The sequence below is a fragment of the Carassius carassius genome, chromosome 33 (genome assembly GCF_963082965.1).
Source record: "Carassius carassius chromosome 33, fCarCar2.1, whole genome shotgun sequence".
In the NCBI taxonomy this organism is placed as follows: domain Eukaryota; kingdom Metazoa; phylum Chordata; class Actinopteri; order Cypriniformes; family Cyprinidae; genus Carassius; species Carassius carassius.
In genome coordinates this window covers 25,705,329-25,723,688 of record NC_081787.1, presented here as the reverse complement: position 1 = coordinate 25,723,688, position 18,360 = coordinate 25,705,329, and positions in this window count along the sequence as shown.

Below are 18,360 nucleotides of genomic sequence, written 5' to 3'. Positions count from 1 at the left end.
ATCACTTCTAACACATTAAAAACTGTCTTACAGCATTGCAAAATCATTGTATTTCATGACACATAAGCATCTTTCAGTTTGGCAAGTTTTGCACTAAACATTGAATGAAGCAGCTTTCTCACATTGAGAGAGCAGCTGTTGAGCAGATTTGGGCTTGTTTTAACTTCATTTGAACAGAAGCACTATTTCAACATTATTGGTCTCAGAAACCTGAAAACTGAATATCTAGAGCATTGAAGATCTAACATAAGTTTTTGTGCATATAACTTCTAACACATTAAAAACTGTCTTACAGCATTGCAAAAAACATTGTATTTCATATGACATAAGCATCTTTCAGTTTGGCAAGTTTTACACTAAACATTGAATGAAGCAGGTTTCTCACATTGAGAGAGCAGCTTTTGAGCAGATTTGGGCTAGTTTTAACTTCATTTGAACAAAAGCACTATTTCAACATTATTGGTCTCAGAAACCTGTATACTGAAATTCTAGAGCATTGAAGCTCTAACATAAGTTTTTGTGCCTATAACTTCTAACACATTAAAAACGGTCTTACAGCATTGCAAAAACATTGTATTTCATAACACATTAGCATCTTTCAGTTTGTTAAGATTTGCACTGAACATTAAATCAAACAGCTTTCTCACATTGAGAGAGCAGCTTTTGAGCAGATTTGGGCTTGTTTTAACTTCATTTGAACAGAAGCACTATTTCAACATTATTGGTCTCAGTAAACTGTAAACTGACAATCTAGAGCATTGAAGCTCTCATAAGTTTTTGTGCATATAACTTCTAACACATTAAAAACTGGCTTACAGCATTGCAAAAAACATTGTATTTCATAAGACATAAGCATCTTTCAGTTTGGCAAGATTTGCACTGAACATTGAATGAAGCAGCTTTCTCACATTGAGAGAGCATCTTTTGAGCAGATTTGGGCTAGTTTTAACTTCATTTGAACACAAGCACTATTTCAACATTATTGGTCTCAGAAACCTGTAAACTGACAATCTTGAGCATTGAAGCTCTAACATAGGTTTTTGTGCATATAACTTCTAACACATTAAAAGCTGTCTTACAGCATTGCAAACATATTGTATTCCATAACACATAAGCATCTTTCAGTTTGTTAAGATTTTCACTGAACATTGAATGAAGCAGCTTTCTCACATTGAGAGAGCAGCTTTTTAGCAGATTTGGGCTTGTTTTAACTTCATTTGTACAGAAGCACTATTTCAACATTTTTGGTCTCAGAAACCTGAAAACTGACAATCTTGAGCATTGAAGCTCTAAAATAAGTTTTTGTGCATATAACTTCTAACACATTAAAAACTGTCTTACAGCATTGCAAAAACATTGTATTTCATAAGACATAAGCATCTTTCAGTTTGTTAATATTTGCACTGAACATTGAATGAAGCAGCTTTCTCACATTGAGAGAGCACCTTTGGAGCAGATTTGGGCTTGTTTTAACTTCATTTGAACACAAGCACTATTTCAACATTATTGGTCTCAGAAACCTGTAAACTGAAAATCTAGAGCATTGAAGATCTAACATAAGTTTTTGTGCATATAACTTCTAACACATTAAAAACTGTCTTACAGCATTGCAAAAAACATTGTATTTCATATGACATAAGCATCTTTCAGTTTGGCAAGTTTTGCACTAAACATTGAATGAAGCAGGTTTCTCACATTGAGACAGCAGCTTTTGAGCAGATTTGGGCTAGTTTTAACTTCATTTGAACAAAAGCACTATTCAACATTATTGGTCTCAGAAACCTGTATACTGAAATTCTAGAGCATTGAAGCTCTAACATAAGTTTTTGTGCATATCACTTCTAACACATTAAAAACTGTCTTACAGCATTGCAAAATCATTGTATTTCATGACACATAAGCATCTTTCAGTTTGGCAAGTTTTGCACTAAACATTGAATGAAGCAGCTTTCTCACATTGAGAGAGCAGCTTTTGAGCAGATTTGGGCTTGTTTTAACTTCATTTGAACAGAAGCACTATTTCAACATTATTGGTCTCAGAAAACTGTAAACTGACAATCTAGAGCTATGAAGCTCTAACATAAGTATTTGTGCATATAATTTCTAACACATTAAAAACTGTCTTTACAGCATTGCAAAAAAACATTGTATTTCATAAGACATAAGCATCTTTCAGTTTGGCAAGATTTGCACTGAACATTGAATGAAGCAGCTTTCTCACATTGAGAGAGCAGCTTTTGAGCAGATTTGGGCTAGATTTCACTTCATTTGAACAGAAGCACTATTTCAACATTATTGGTCTCAGAAAACTGTAAACTGACAATCTAGAGCTATGAAGCTCTAAAATAAGTTTTTGTGCATATAACTTCTAACACATTAAAAACTGTCTTACAGCATTGCAAAATCATTGTATTTCATAAGACATAAGCATCTTTCAGTTTGGCAAGATTTGCACTGAACATTGAATGAAGCAGCTTTCTCACATTGAGAGAGCAGCTTTTGAGCAGATTTGGGCTAGATTTCACTTCATTTGAACAGAAGCACTATTTCAACATTAGTGGTCTCAGAAACCTGAAAACTGACAATCTTGAGGATTGAAGCTCTAACATACGTTTTTGTGCATATCACTTCTAACACATTAAAAACTGTCTTACAGCATTGCAAAATCATTGTATTTCATTACACATAAGCATCTTTCAGTTTGGCAAGTTTTGCACTAAACATTGAATGAAGCAGCTTTCTCACATTGGAGCAGCTTTTGAGCAGATTGGGCTAGTTTTAATTTCATTTGAAAAAAATCACTTATTCATCATTTTAGGTCTCAGAAACCTGAAAACTGACACTCTTGAGCATTGAAGCTCTAAAATACGTTTTTGTGCATATAACTTCTAACACATTAAAACTGTCTTACAGCATTGCAAACACATTGTATTTCATAACACATAAGCATCTTTCAGTTTGTTAAGATTTGCACTGAACATTGAATGAAGCAGCTTTCTCACATTGAGAGAGCACCTTTGGAGCAGATTTGGGCTTGTTTTAACTTCATTTGAACACAAGCACTATTTCAACATTATTGGTCTCAGAAACCTGTAAACTGACAATCTTGAGCATTGAAGCTCTAACATAGGTTTTTGTGCATATAACTTCTAACACATTAAAAGCTGTCTTACAGCATTGCAAAATCATTGTATTTCATGACACATAAGCATCTTTCAGTTTGGCAAGTTTTGCACTAAACATTGAATGAAGCAGCTTTCTCACATTGAGAGAGCAGCTTTTGAGCAGATTTGGGCTAGTTTTAACTTCATTTGAACAAAATCACTATTTCATCATTTTTGGTCTCAGAAACCTGAAAACTGACAATCTTGAGCATTGAAGCTCTAAAATAAGTTTTTGTGCATATAACTTCTAACACATTAAAAACTGTCTTACAGCATTGCAAACACATTGTATTTCATAACACATAAGCATCTTTCAGTTTGTTAATATTTGCACTGAACATTAAATCAAACAGCTTTCTCACATTGAGAGAGCAGCTTTTGAGCAGATTTGGGCTTGTTTTAACTTCATTTGAACAGAAGCACTATTTCAACATTATTGGTCTCAGTAAACTGTAAACTGACAATCTTGAGCATTGAAGCTCTAACATAGGTTTTTGTGCATATAACTTCTAACACATTAAAAGCTGTCTTACAGCATTGCAAACATATTGTATTCCATAACACATAAGCATCTTTCAGTTTGTTAAGATTTGCACTGAACATTGAATGAAGCAGCTTTCTCACATTGAGAGAGCAGCTTTTTAGCAGATTTGGGCTTGTTTTAACTTCCTTTGTACAGAAGCCTTATTTCAACATTAGTGGTCTCAGAAACCTGAAAACTGACAATCTTGAGGATTGAAGCTCTAACATAAGTTTTTGTGCATATCACTTCTAACACATTAAAAACTGTCTTACAGCATTGCAAAATCATTGTATTTCATGACACATAAGCATCTTTCAGTTTGGCAAGTTTTGCACTAAACATTGAATGAAGCAGCTTTCTCACATTGAGAGAGCAGCTTTTGAGCAGATTTGGGCTAGTTTTAACTTCATTTTAACAAAATCACTATTTCATCATTTTTGGTCTCAGAAACCTGAAAACTGACAATCTTGAGCATTGAAGCTCTAAAATAAGTTTTTGTGCATATAACTTCTAACACATTAAAAACTGTCTTACAGCATTGCAAACACATTGTATTTCATAACACATAAGCATCTTTCAGTTTGTTAATATTTGCACTGAACATTGAATGAAGCAGCTTTCTCACATTGAGAGAGCACCTTTTGAGCAGATTTGGGCTTGTTTTAACTTCATTTGAACAGAAGCACTATTTCAACATTATTGGTCTCAGAAACCTGTAAACTGACAATCTTGAGCATTGAAGCTCTAACATAGGTTTTTGTGCATATAACTTCTAACACATTAAAAGCTGTCTTACAGCATTGCAAGCATATTGTATTCCATAACACATAAGCATCTTTCAGTTTGTTAAGATTTACACTGAACATTGAATGAAGCAGCTTTCTCACATTGAGACAGCAGCTTTTGAGCAGATTTGGGTTTGTTTTAACTTCATTTGAACAGAGGCACTATTTCAACATTATTGGTCTCAGAAACCTGTAGACTGAAAATCTAGAGCATTGAAGATCTAACATAAGTTTTTGTGCATATAACTTCTAACACATTAAAAACTGTCTTACAGCATTGCAAAAAACATTGTATTTCATATGACATAAGCATCTTTCAGTTTGGCAAGTTTTGCACTAAACATTGAATGAAGCAGGTTTCTCACATTGAGACAGCAGCTTTTGAGCAGATTTGGGCTAGTTTTAACTTCATTTGAACAAAATCACTATTTCATCATTTTTGGTCTCAGAAACCTGAAAACTGACAATCTTGAGCATTGAAGCTCTAAAATAAGTTTTTGTGCATATAACTTCTAACACATTAAAAACGGTCTTACAGCATTGCAAAAACATTGTATTTCATAACACATTAGCATCTTTCAGTTTGTTAAGATTTGCACTGAACATTAAATCAAACAGCTTTTTCACATTGAGAGAGCAGCTTTTGAGCAGATTTGGGCTTGTTTTAACTTCATTTGAACAGAAGCACTATTTCAACATTATTGGTCTCAGTAAACTGTAAACTGACAATCTAGAGCATTGAAGCTCTCATAAGTTTTTGTGCATATAACTTCTAACACATTAAAAACTGGCTTACAGCATTGCAAAAAACATTGTATTTCATAAGACATAAGCATCTTTCAGTTTGGCAAGATTTGCACTGAACATTGAATGAAGCAGCTTTCTCACATTGAGAGAGCATCTTTTGAGCAGATTTGGGCTAGTTTTAACTTCATTTGAACACAAGCACTATTTCAACATTATTGGTCTCAGAAACCTGTAAACTGACAATCTTGAGCATTGAAGCTCTAACATAGGTTTTTGTGCATATAACTTCTAACACATTAAAAGCTGTCTTACAGCATTGCAAACATATTGTATTCCATAACACATAAGCATCTTTCAGTTTGTTAAGATTTGCACTGAACATTGAATGAGGCAGCTTTCTCACATTGAGAGAGCAGCTTTTTAGCAGATTTGGGCTTGTTTTAACTTCATTTGTACAGAAGCACTATTTCAACATTAGTGGTCTCAGAAACCTGAAAACTGACAATCTTGAGGATTGAAGCTCTAACATAAGTTTTTGTGCATATCACTTCTAACACATTAAAAACTGTCTTACAGCATTGCAAAATCATTGTATTTCATGACACATAAGCATCTTTCAGTTTGGCAAGTTTTGCACTAAACATTGAATGAAGCAGCTTTCTCACATTGAGAGAGCAGCTTTTGAGCAGATTTGGGCTAGTTTTAACTTCATTTTAACAAAATCACTATTTCATCATTTTTGGTCTCAGAAACCTGAAAACTGACAATCTTGAGCATTGAAGCTCTAAAATAAGTTTTTGTGCATATAACTTCTAACACATTAAAAACTGTCTTACAGCATTGCAAACACATTGTATTTCATAACACATAAGCATCTTTCAGTTTGTTAATATTTGCACTGAACATTGAATGAAGCAGCTTTCTCACATTGAGAGAGCACCTTTTGAGCAGATTTGGGCTTGTTTTAACTTCATTTGAACAGAAGCACTATTTCAACATTATTGGTCTCAGAAACCTGTAAACTGACAATCTTGAGCATTGAAGCTCTAACATAAGTTTTTGTGCATATAACTTCTAACACAATTAAAAACTGTCTTACAGCATTGCAAAAAAACATTGTATTTCATAAGACATACGCATCTTTCAGTTTGGAAAGATTTACACTGAACATTGAATGAAGCAGCTTTCTCACATTGAGACAGCAGCTTTTGAGCAGATTTGGGTTTGTTTTAACTTCATTTGAACAGAGGCACTATTTCAACATTATTGGTCTCAGAAACCTGTAGACTGAAAATCTAGAGCATTGAAGATCTAACATAAGTTTTTGTGCATATAACTTCTAACACATTAAAAACTGTCTTACAGCATTGCAAAAAACATTGTATTTCATATGACATAAGCATCTTTCAGTTTGGCAAGTTTTGCACTAAACATTGAATGAAGCAGGTTTCTCACATTGAGACAGCAGCTTTTGAGCAGATTTGGGCTAGTTTTAACTTCATTTGAACAAAAGCACTATTCAACATTATTGGTCTCAGAAACCTGTATACTGACAATCTAGAGCTATGAAGCTCTAACATAAGTATTTGTGCATATAACTTCTAACACATTAAAAACTGTCTTTACAGCATTGCAAAAAAACATTGTATTTCATAAGACATAAGCATCTTTCAGTTTGGCAAGTTTTGCACTAAACATAGAATGAAGCAGCTTTCTCACATTGAGAGAGCAGCTTTTGAGCAGATTTGGGCTTGTTTTAACTTCATTTGAACAGAAGCACTATTTCAACATTATTGGTCTCAGAAAACTGTAAACTGACAATCTAGAGCTATGAAGCTCTAACATAAGTATTTGTGCATATAACTTCTAACACATTAAAAACTGTCTTTACAGCATTGCAAAAAAACATTGTATTTCATAAGACATAAGCATCTTTTAGTTTGGCAAGATTTGCACTGAACATTGAATGAAGCAGCTTTCTCACATTGAGAGAGCAGCTTTTGAGCAGATTTGGGCTAGATTTCACTTCATTTGAACAGAAGCACTATTTCAACATTATTGGTCTCAGAAAACTGTAAACTGACAATCTAGAGCTTTGAAGCTCTAAAATAAGTTTTTGTGCATATAACTTCTAACACATTAAAAACTGTCTTACAGCATTGCAAAATCATTGTATTTCATAAGACATAAGCATCTTTCAGTTTGGCAAGATTTGCACTGAACATTGAATGAAGCAGCTTTCTCACATTGAGAGAGCAGCTTTTGAGCAGATTTGGGCTAGATTTCACTTCATTTGAACAGAAGCACTATTTCAACATTAGTGGTCTCAGAAACCTGAAAACTGACAATCTTGAGGATTGAAGCTCTAACATACGTTTTTGTGCATATCACTTCTAACACATTAAAAACTGTCTTACAGCATTGCAAAATCATTGTATTTCATTACACATAAGCATCTTTCAGTTTGGCAAGTTTTGCACTAAACATTGAATGAAGCAGCTTTCTCACATTGGAGCAGCTTTTGAGCAGATTGGGCTAGTTTTAACTTCATTTGAAAAAAATCACTTATTCATCATTTTAGGTCTCAGAAACCTGAAAACTGACACTCTTGAGCATTGAAGCTCTAAAATAAGTTTTTGTGCATATAACTTCTAACACATTAAAACTGTCTTACAGCATTGCAAACACATTGTATTTCATAACACATAAGCATCTTTCAGTTTGTTAAGATTTGCACTGAACATTGAATGAAGCAGCTTTCTCACATTGAGAGAGCACCTTTGGAGCAGATTTGGGCTTGTTTTAACTTCATTTGAACACAAGCACTATTTCAACATTATTGGTCTCAGAAACCTGTAAACTGACAATCTTGAGCATTGAAGCTCTAACATAGATTTTTGTGCATATAACTTCTAACACATTAAAAGCTGTCTTACAGCATTGCAAAATCATTGTATTTCATGACACATAAGCATCTTTCAGTTTGGCAAGTTTTGCACTAAACATTGAATGAAGCAGCTTTCTCACATTGAGAGAGCAGCTTTTGAGCAGATTTGGGCTAGTTTTAACTTCATTTGAACAAAATCACTATTTCATCATTTTTGGTCTCAGAAACCTGAAAACTGACAATCTTGAGCATTGAAGCTCTAAAATAAGTTTTTGTGCATATAACTTCTAACACATTAAAAACTGTCTTACAGCATTTGCAAACACATTGTATTTCATAACACATAAGCATCTTTCAGTTTGTTAATATTTGCACTGAACATTGAATGAAGCAGCTTTCTCACATTGAGAGAGCACCTTTTGAGCAGATTTGGGCTTGTTTTAACTTCATTTGAACAGAAGCACTATTTCAACATTATTGGTCTCAGAAACCTGTAAACTGACAATCTTGAGCATTGAAGCTCTAACATAAGTTTTGTGCATATCACTTCTAACACATTAAAAACTGTCTTACAGCATTGCAAAATCATTGTATTTCATAAGACATAAGCATCTTTCAGTTTGGAAAGATTTACACTGAACATTGAATGAAGCAGCTTTCTCACATTGAGAGAGCAGCTTTTGAGCAGATTTGGGTTTGTTTTAACTTCATTTGAACAGAGGCACTATTTCAACATTATTGGTCTCAGAAACCTGTAGACTGAAAATCTAGAGCATTGAAGATCTAACATAAGTTTTTGTGCATATAACTTCTAACACATTAAAAACTGTCTTACAGCATTGCAAAAAACATTGTATTTCATATGACATAAGCATCTTTCAGTTTGGCAAGTTTTGCACTAAACATTGAATGAAGCAGGTTTCTCACATTGAGACAGCAGCTTTTGAGCAGATTTGGGCTAGTTTTAACTTCATTTGAACAAAAGCACTATTCAACATTATTGGTCTCAGAAACCTGTATACTGAAATTCTAGAGCATTGAAGCTCTAACATAAGTTTTTGTGCATATCACTTCTAACACATTAAAAACTGTCTTACAGCATTGCAAAATCATTGTATTTCATGACACATAAGCATCTTTCAGTTTGGCAAGTTTTGCACTAAACATTGAATGAAGCAGCTTTCTCACATTGAGAGAGCAGCTTTTGAGCAGATTTGGGCTTGTTTTAACTTCATTTGAACAGAAGCACTATTTCAACATTATTGGTCTCAGAAAACTGTAAACTGACAATCTAGAGCTATGAAGCTCTAAAATAAGTTTTTGTGCATATAACTTCTAACACATTAAAAACTGTCTTACAGCATTGCAAAATCATTGTATTTCATAAGACATAAGCATCTTTCAGTTTGGCAAGATTTGCACTGAACATTGAATGAAGCAGCTTTCTCACATTGAGAGAGCAGCTTTTGAGCAGATTTGGGCTAGATTTCACTTCATTTGAACAGAAGCACTATTTCAACATTAGTGGTCTCAGAAACCTGAAAACTGACAATCTTGAGGATTGAAGCTTTAACATACGTTTTTGTGCATATCACTTCTAACACATTAAAAACTGTCTTACAGCATTGCAAAATCATTGTATTTCATTACACATAAGCATCTTTCAGTTTGGCAAGTTTTGCACTAAACATTGAATGAAGCAGCTTTCTCACATTGAGAGAGCAGCTTTTGAGCAGATTGGGCTAGTTTTAACTTCATTTGAAAAAAATCACTTATTCATCATTTTAGGTCTCAGAAACCTAAAAACTGACACTCTTGAGCATTGAAGCTCTAAAATAAGTTTTTGTGCATATAACTTCTAACACATTAAAACTGTCTTACAGCATTACAAACACATTGTATTTCATAACACATAAGCATCTTTCAGTTTGTTAAGATTTGCACTGAACATTGAATGAAGCAGCTTTCTCACATTGAGAGAGCAGCTTTATAGCAGATTTGGGCTTGTTTTAACTTCCTTTTTACAGAAGCCTTATTTCAACATTAGTGGTCTCAGAAACCTGAAAACTGACAATCTTGAGGATTGAAGCTCTAACATAAGTTTTTGTGCATATCACTTCTAACACATTAAAAACTGTCTTACAGCATTGCAAAATCATTGTATTTCATGACACATAAGCATCTTTCAGTTTGGCAAGTTTTGCACTAAACATTGAATGAAGCAGCTTTCTCACATTGAGAGAGCAGCTTTTGAGCAGATTTGGGCTAGTTTTAACTTCATTTTAACAAAATCACTATTTCATCATTTTTGGTCTCAGAAACCTGAAAACTGACAATCTTGAGCATTGAAGCTCTAAAATAAGTTTTTGTGCATATAACTTCTAACACATTAAAAACTGTCTTACAGCATTGCAAACACATTGTATTTCATAACACATAAGCATCTTTCAGTTTGTTAATATTTGCACTGAACATTGAATGAAGCAGCTTTCTCACATTGAGAGAGCACCTTTTGAGCAGATTTGGGCTTGTTTTAACTTCATTTGAACAGAAGCACTATTTCAACATTATTGGTCTCAGAAACCTGTAAACTGACAATCTTGAGCATTGAAGCTCTAACATAGGTTTTTGTGCATATAACTTCTAACACATTAAAAGCTGTCTTACAGCATTGCAAGCATATTGTATTCCATAACACATAAGCATCTTTCAGTTTGTTAAGATTTACACTGAACATTGAATGAAGCAGCTTTCTCACATTGAGACAGCAGCTTTTGAGCAGATTTGGGTTTGTTTTAACTTCATTTGAACAGAGGCACTATTTCAACATTATTGGTCTCAGAAACATGTAGACTGAAAATCTAGAGCATTGAAGATCTAACATAAGTTTTTGTGCATATAACTTCTAACACATTAAAAACTGTCTTACAGCATTGCAAAAAACATTGTATTTCATATGACATAAGCATCTTTCAGTTTGGCAAGTTTTGCACTAAACATTGAATGAAGCAGGTTTCTCACATTGAGACAGCAGCTTTTGAGCAGATTTGGGCTAGTTTTAACTTCATTTGAACAAAATCACTATTTCATCATTTTTGGTCTCAGAAACCTGAAAACTGACAATCTTGAGCATTGAAGCTCTAAAATAAGTTTTTGTGCATATAACCTCTAACACATTAAAAACGGTCTTACAGCATTGCAAAAACATTGTATTTCATAACACATTAGCATCTTTCAGTTTGTTAAGATTTGCACTGAACATTAAATCAAACAGCTTTTTCACATTGAGAGAGCAGCTTTTGAGCAGATTTGGGCTTGTTTTAACTTCATTTGAACAGAAGCACTATTTCAACATTATTGGTCTCAGTAAACTGTAAACTGACAATCTAGAGCATTGAAGCTCTCATAAGTTTTTGTGCATATAACTTCTAACACATTAAAAACTGGCTTACAGCATTGCAAAAAACATTGTATTTCATAAGACATAAGCATCTTTCAGTTTGGCAAGATTTGCACTGAACATTGAATGAAGCAGCTTTCTCACATTGAGAGAGCATCTTTTGAGCAGATTTGGGCTAGTTTTAACTTCATTTGAACACAAGCACTATTTCAACATTATTGGTCTCAGAAACCTGTAAACTGACAATCTTGAGCATTGAAGCTCTAACATAGGTTTTTGTGCATATAACTTCTAACACATTAAAAGCTGTCTTACAGCATTGCAAACATATTGTATTCCATAACACATAAGCATCTTTCAGTTTGTTAAGATTTGCACTGAACATTGAATGAAGCAGCTTTCTCACATTGAGAGAGCAGCTTTTTAGCAGATTTGGGCTTGTTTTAACTTCATTTGTACAGAAGCACTATTTCAACATTAGTGGTCTCAGAAACCTGAAAACTGACAATCTTGAGGATTGAAGCTCTAACATAAGTTTTTGTGCATATCACTTCTAACACATTAAAAACTGTCTTACAGCATTGCAAAATCATTGTATTTCATGACACATAAGCATCTTTCAGTTTGGCAAGTTTTGCACTAAACATTGAATGAAGCAGCTTTCTCACATTGAGAGAGCAGCTTTTGAGCAGATTTGGGCTAGTTTTAACTTCATTTTAACAAAATCACTATTTCATCATTTTTGGTCTCAGAAACCTGAAAACTGACAATCTTGAGCATTGAAGCTCTAACATAGGTTTTTGTGCATATAACTTCTAACACATTAAAAGCTGTCTTACAGCATTGCAAAATCATTGTATTTCATGACACATAAGCATCTTTCAGTTTGGCAAGTTTTGCACTAAACATTGAATGAAGCAGCTTTCTCACATTGAGAGAGCAGCTTTTGAGCAGATTTGGGCTAGTTTTAACTTCATTTGAACAAAATCACTATTTCATCATTTTTGGTCTCAGAAACCTGAAAACTGACAATCTTGAGCATTGAAGCTCTAAAATAAGTTTTTGTGCATATAACTTCTAACACATTAAAAACTGTCTTACAGCATTGCAAACACATTGTATTTCATAACACATAAGCATCTTTCAGTTTGTTAATATTTGCACTGAACATTAAATCAAACAGCTTTCTCACATTGAGAGAGCAGCTTTTGAGCAGATTTGGGCTTGTTTTAACTTCATTTGAACAGAAGCACTATTTCAACATTATTGGTCTCAGTAAACTGTAAACTGACAATCTTGAGCATTGAAGCTCTAACATAGGTTTTTGTGCATATAACTTCTAACACATTAAAAGCTGTCTTACAGCATTGCAAACATATTGTATTCCATAACACATAAGCATCTTTCAGTTTGTTAAGATTTGCACTGAACATTGAATGAAGCAGCTTTCTCACATTGAGAGAGCAGCTTTTTAGCAGATTTGGGCTTGTTTTAACTTCCTTTGTACAGAAGCCTTATTTCAACATTAGTGGTCTCAGAAACCTGAAAACTGACAATCTTGAGGATTGAAGCTCTAACATAAGTTTTTGTGCATATCACTTCTAACACATTAAAAACTGTCTTACAGCATTGCAAAATCATTGTATTTCATGACACATAAGCATCTTTCAGTTTGGCAAGTTTTGCACTAAACATTGAATGAAGCAGCTTTCTCACATTGAGAGAGCAGCTTTTGAGCAGATTTGGGCTAGTTTTAACTTCATTTTAACAAAATCACTATTTCATCATTTTTGGTCTCAGAAACCTGAAAACTGACAATCTTGAGCATTGAAGCTCTAAAATAAGTTTTTGTGCATATAACTTCTAACACATTAAAAACTGTCTTACAGCATTGCAAACACATTGTATTTCATAACACATAAGCATCTTTCAGTTTGTTAATATTTGCACTGAACATTGAATGAAGCAGCTTTCTCACATTGAGAGAGCACCTTTTGAGCAGATTTGGGCTTGTTTTAACTTCATTTGAACAGAAGCACTATTTCAACATTATTGGTCTCAGAAACCTGTAAACTGACAATCTTGAGCATTGAAGCTCTAACATAGGTTTTTGTGCATATAACTTCTAACACATTAAAAGCTGTCTTACAGCATTGCAAGCATATTGTATTCCATAACACATAAGCATCTTTCAGTTTGTTAAGATTTACACTGAACATTGAATGAAGCAGCTTTCTCACATTGAGACAGCAGCTTTTGAGCAGATTTGGGTTTGTTTTAACTTCATTTGAACAGAGGCACTATTTCAACATTATTGGTCTCAGAAACCTGTAGACTGAAAATCTAGAGCATTGAAGATCTAACATAAGTTTTTGTGCATATAACTTCTAACACATTAAAAACTGTCTTACAGCATTGCAAAAAACATTGTATTTCATATGACATAAGCATCTTTCAGTTTGGCAAGTTTTGCACTAAACATTGAATGAAGCAGGTTTCTCACATTGAGACAGCAGCTTTTGAGCAGATTTGGGCTAGTTTTAACTTCATTTGAACAAAATCACTATTTCATCATTTTTGGTCTCAGAAACCTGAAAACTGACAATCTTGAGCATTGAAGCTCTAAAATAAGTTTTTGTGCATATAACTTCTAACACATTAAAAACGGTCTTACAGCATTGCAAAAACATTGTATTTCATAACACATTAGCATCTTTCAGTTTGTTAAGATTTGCACTGAACATTAAATCAAACAGCTTTTTCACATTGAGAGAGCAGCTTTTGAGCAGATTTGGGCTTGTTTTAACTTCATTTGAACAGAAGCACTATTTCAACATTATTGGTCTCAGTAAACTGTAAACTGACAATCTAGAGCATTGAAGCTCTCATAAGTTTTTGTGCATATAACTTCTAACACATTAAAAACTGGCTTACAGCATTGCAAAAAACATTGTATTTCATAAGACATAAGCATCTTTCAGTTTGGCAAGATTTGCACTGAACATTGAATGAAGCAGCTTTCTCACATTGAGAGAGCATCTTTTGAGCAGATTTGGGCTAGTTTTAACTTCATTTGAACACAAGCACTATTTCAACATTATTGGTCTCAGAAACCTGTAAACTGACAATCTTGAGCATTGAAGCTCTAACAAAGGTTTTTGTGCATATAACTTCTAACACATTAAAAGCTGTCTTACAGCATTGCAAACATATTGTATTCCATAACACATAAGCATCTTTCAGTTTGTTAAGATTTGCACTGAACATTGAATGAGGCAGCTTTCTCACATTGAGAGAGCAGCTTTTTAGCAGATTTGGGCTTGTTTTAACTTCATTTGTACAGAAGCACTATTTCAACATTAGTGGTCTCAGAAACCTGAAAACTGACAATCTTGAGGATTGAAGCTCTAACATAAGTTTTTGTGCATATCACTTCTAACACATTAAAAACTGTCTTACAGCATTGCAAAATCATTGTATTTCATGACACATAAGCATCTTTCAGTTTGGCAAGTTTTGCACTAAACATTGAATGAAGCAGCTTTCTCACATTGAGAGAGCAGCTTTTGAGCAGATTTGGGCTAGTTTTAACTTCATTTCAACAAAATCACTATTTCATCATTTTTGGTCTCAGAAACCTGAAAACTGACAATCTTGAGCATTGAAGCTCTAAAATAAGTTTTTGTGCATATAACTTCTAACACATTAAAAACTGTCTTACAGCATTGCAAACACATTGTATTTCATAACACATAAGCATCTTTCAGTTTGTTAATATTTGCACTGAACATTGAATGAAGCAGCTTTCTCACATTGAGAGAGCACCTTTTGAGCAGATTTGGGCTTGTTTTAACTTCATTTGAACAGAAGCACTATTTCAACATTATTGGTCTCAGAAACCTGTAAACTGACAATCTTGAGCATTGAAGCTCTAACATAAGTTTTTGTGCATATAACTTCTAACACAATTAAAAACTGTCTTACAGCATTGCAAAAAAACATTGTATTTCATAAGACATACGCATCTTTCAGTTTGGAAAGATTTACACTGAACATTGAATGAAGCAGCTTTCTCACATTGAGACAGCAGCTTTTGAGCAGATTTGGGTTTGTTTTAACTTCATTTGAACAGAGGCACTATTTCAACATTATTGGTCTCAGAAACCTGTAGACTGAAAATCTAGAGCATTGAAGATCTAACATAAGTTTTTGTGCATATAACTTCTAACACATTAAAAACTGTCTTACAGCATTGCAAAAAACATTGTATTTCATATGACATAAGCATCTTTCAGTTTGGCAAGTTTTGCACTAAACATTGAATGAAGCAGGTTTCTCACATTGAGACAGCAGCTTTTGAGCAGATTTGGGCTAGTTTTAACTTCATTTGAACAAAAGCACTATTCAACATTATTGGTCTCAGAAACCTGTATACTGACAATCTAGAGCTATGAAGCTCTAACATAAGTATTTGTGCATATAACTTCTAACACATTAAAAACTGTCTTTACAGCATTGCAAAAAAACATTGTATTTCATAAGACATAAGCATCTTTCAGTTTGGCAAGTTTTGCACTAAACATAGAATGAAGCAGCTTTCTCACATTGAGAGAGCAGCTTTTGAGCAGATTTGGGCTTGTTTTAACTTCATTTGAACAGAAGCACTATTTCAACATTATTGGTCTCAGAAAACTGTAAACTGACAATCTAGAGCTATGAAGCTCTAACATAAGTATTTGTGCATATAACTTCTAACACATTAAAAACTGTCTTTACAGCATTGCAAAAAAACATTGTATTTCATAAGACATAAGCATCTTTCAGTTTGGCAAGATTTGCACTGAACATTGAATGAAGCAGCTTTCTCACATTGAGAGAGCAGCTTTTGAGCAGATTTGGGCTAGATTTCACTTCATTTGAACAGAAGCACTATTTCAACATTATTGGTCTCAGAAAACTGTAAACTGACAATCTAGAGCTTTGAAGCTCTAAAATAAGTTTTTGTGCATATAACTTCTAACACATTAAAAACTGTCTTACAGCATTGCAAAATCATTGTATTTCATAAGACATAAGCATCTTTCAGTTTGGCAAGATTTGCACTGAACATTGAATGAAGCAGCTTTCTCACATTGAGAGAGCAGCTTTTGAGCAGATTTGGGCTAGATTTCACTTCATTTGAACAGAAGCACTATTTCAACATTAGTGGTCTCAGAAACCTGAAAACTGACAATCTTGAGGATTGAAGCTCTAACATACGTTTTTGTGCATATCACTTCTAACACATTAAAAACTGTCTTACAGCATTGCAAAATCATTGTATTTCATTACACATAAGCATCTTTCAGTTTGGCAAGTTTTGCACTAAACATTGAATGAAGCAGCTTTCTCACATTGGAGCAGCTTTTGAGCAGATTGGGCTAGTTTTAACTTCATTTGAAAAAAATCACTTATTCATCATTTTAGGTCTCAGAAACCTGAAAACTGACACTCTTGAGCATTGAAGCTCTAAAATAAGTTTTTGTGCATATAACTTCTAACACATTAAAACTGTCTTACAGCATTGCAAACACATTGTATTTCATAACACATAAGCATCTTTCAGTTTGTTAAGATTTGCACTGAACATTGAATGAAGCAGCTTTCTCACATTGAGAGAGCACCTTTGGAGCAGATTTGGGCTTGTTTTAACTTCATTTGAACACAAGCACTATTTCAACATTATTGGTCTCAGAAACCTGTAAACTGACAATCTTGAGCATTGAAGCTCTAACATAGATTTTTGTGCATATAACTTCTAACACATTAAAAGCTGTCTTACAGCATTGCAAAATCATTGTATTTCATGACACATAAGCATCTTTCAGTTTGGCAAGTTTTGCACTAAACATTGAATGAAGCAGCTTTCTCACATTGAGAGAGCAGCTTTTGAGCAGATTTGGGCTAGTTTTAACTTCATTTGAACAAAATCACTATTTCATCATTTTTGGTCTCAGAAACCTGAAAACTGACAATCTTGAGCATTGAAGCTCTAAAATAAGTTTTTGTGCATATAACTTCTAACACATTAAAAACTGTCTTACAGCATTTGCAAACACATTGTATTTCATAACACATAAGCATCTTTCAGTTTGTTAATATTTGCACTGAACATTGAATGAAGCAGCTTTCTCACATTGAGAGAGCACCTTTTGAGCAGATTTGGGCTTGTTTTAACTTCATTTGAACAGAAGCACTATTTCAACATTATTGGTCTCAGAAACCTGTAAACTGACAATCTTGAGCATTGAAGCTCTAACATAAGTTTTGTGCATATCACTTCTAACACATTAAAAACTGTCTTACAGCATTGCAAAATCATTGTATTTCATAAGACATAAGCATCTTTCAGTTTGGAAAGATTTACACTGAACATTGAATGAAGCAGCTTTCTCACATTGAGAGAGCAGCTTTTGAGCAGATTTGGGTTTGTTTTAACTTCATTTGAACAGAGGCACTATTTCAACATTATTGGTCTCAGAAACCTGTAGACTGAAAATCTAGAGCATTGAAGATCTAACATAAGTTTTTGTGCATATAACTTCTAACACATTAAAAACTGTCTTACAGCATTGCAAAAAACATTGTATTTCATATGACATAAGCATCTTTCAGTTTGGCAAGTTTTGCACTAAACATTGAATGAAGCAGGTTTCTCACATTGAGACAGCAGCTTTTGAGCAGATTTGGGCTAGTTTTAACTTCATTTGAACAAAAGCACTATTCAACATTATTGGTCTCAGAAACCTGTATACTGAAATTCTAGAGCATTGAAGCTCTAACATAAGTTTTTGTGCATATCACTTCTAACACAT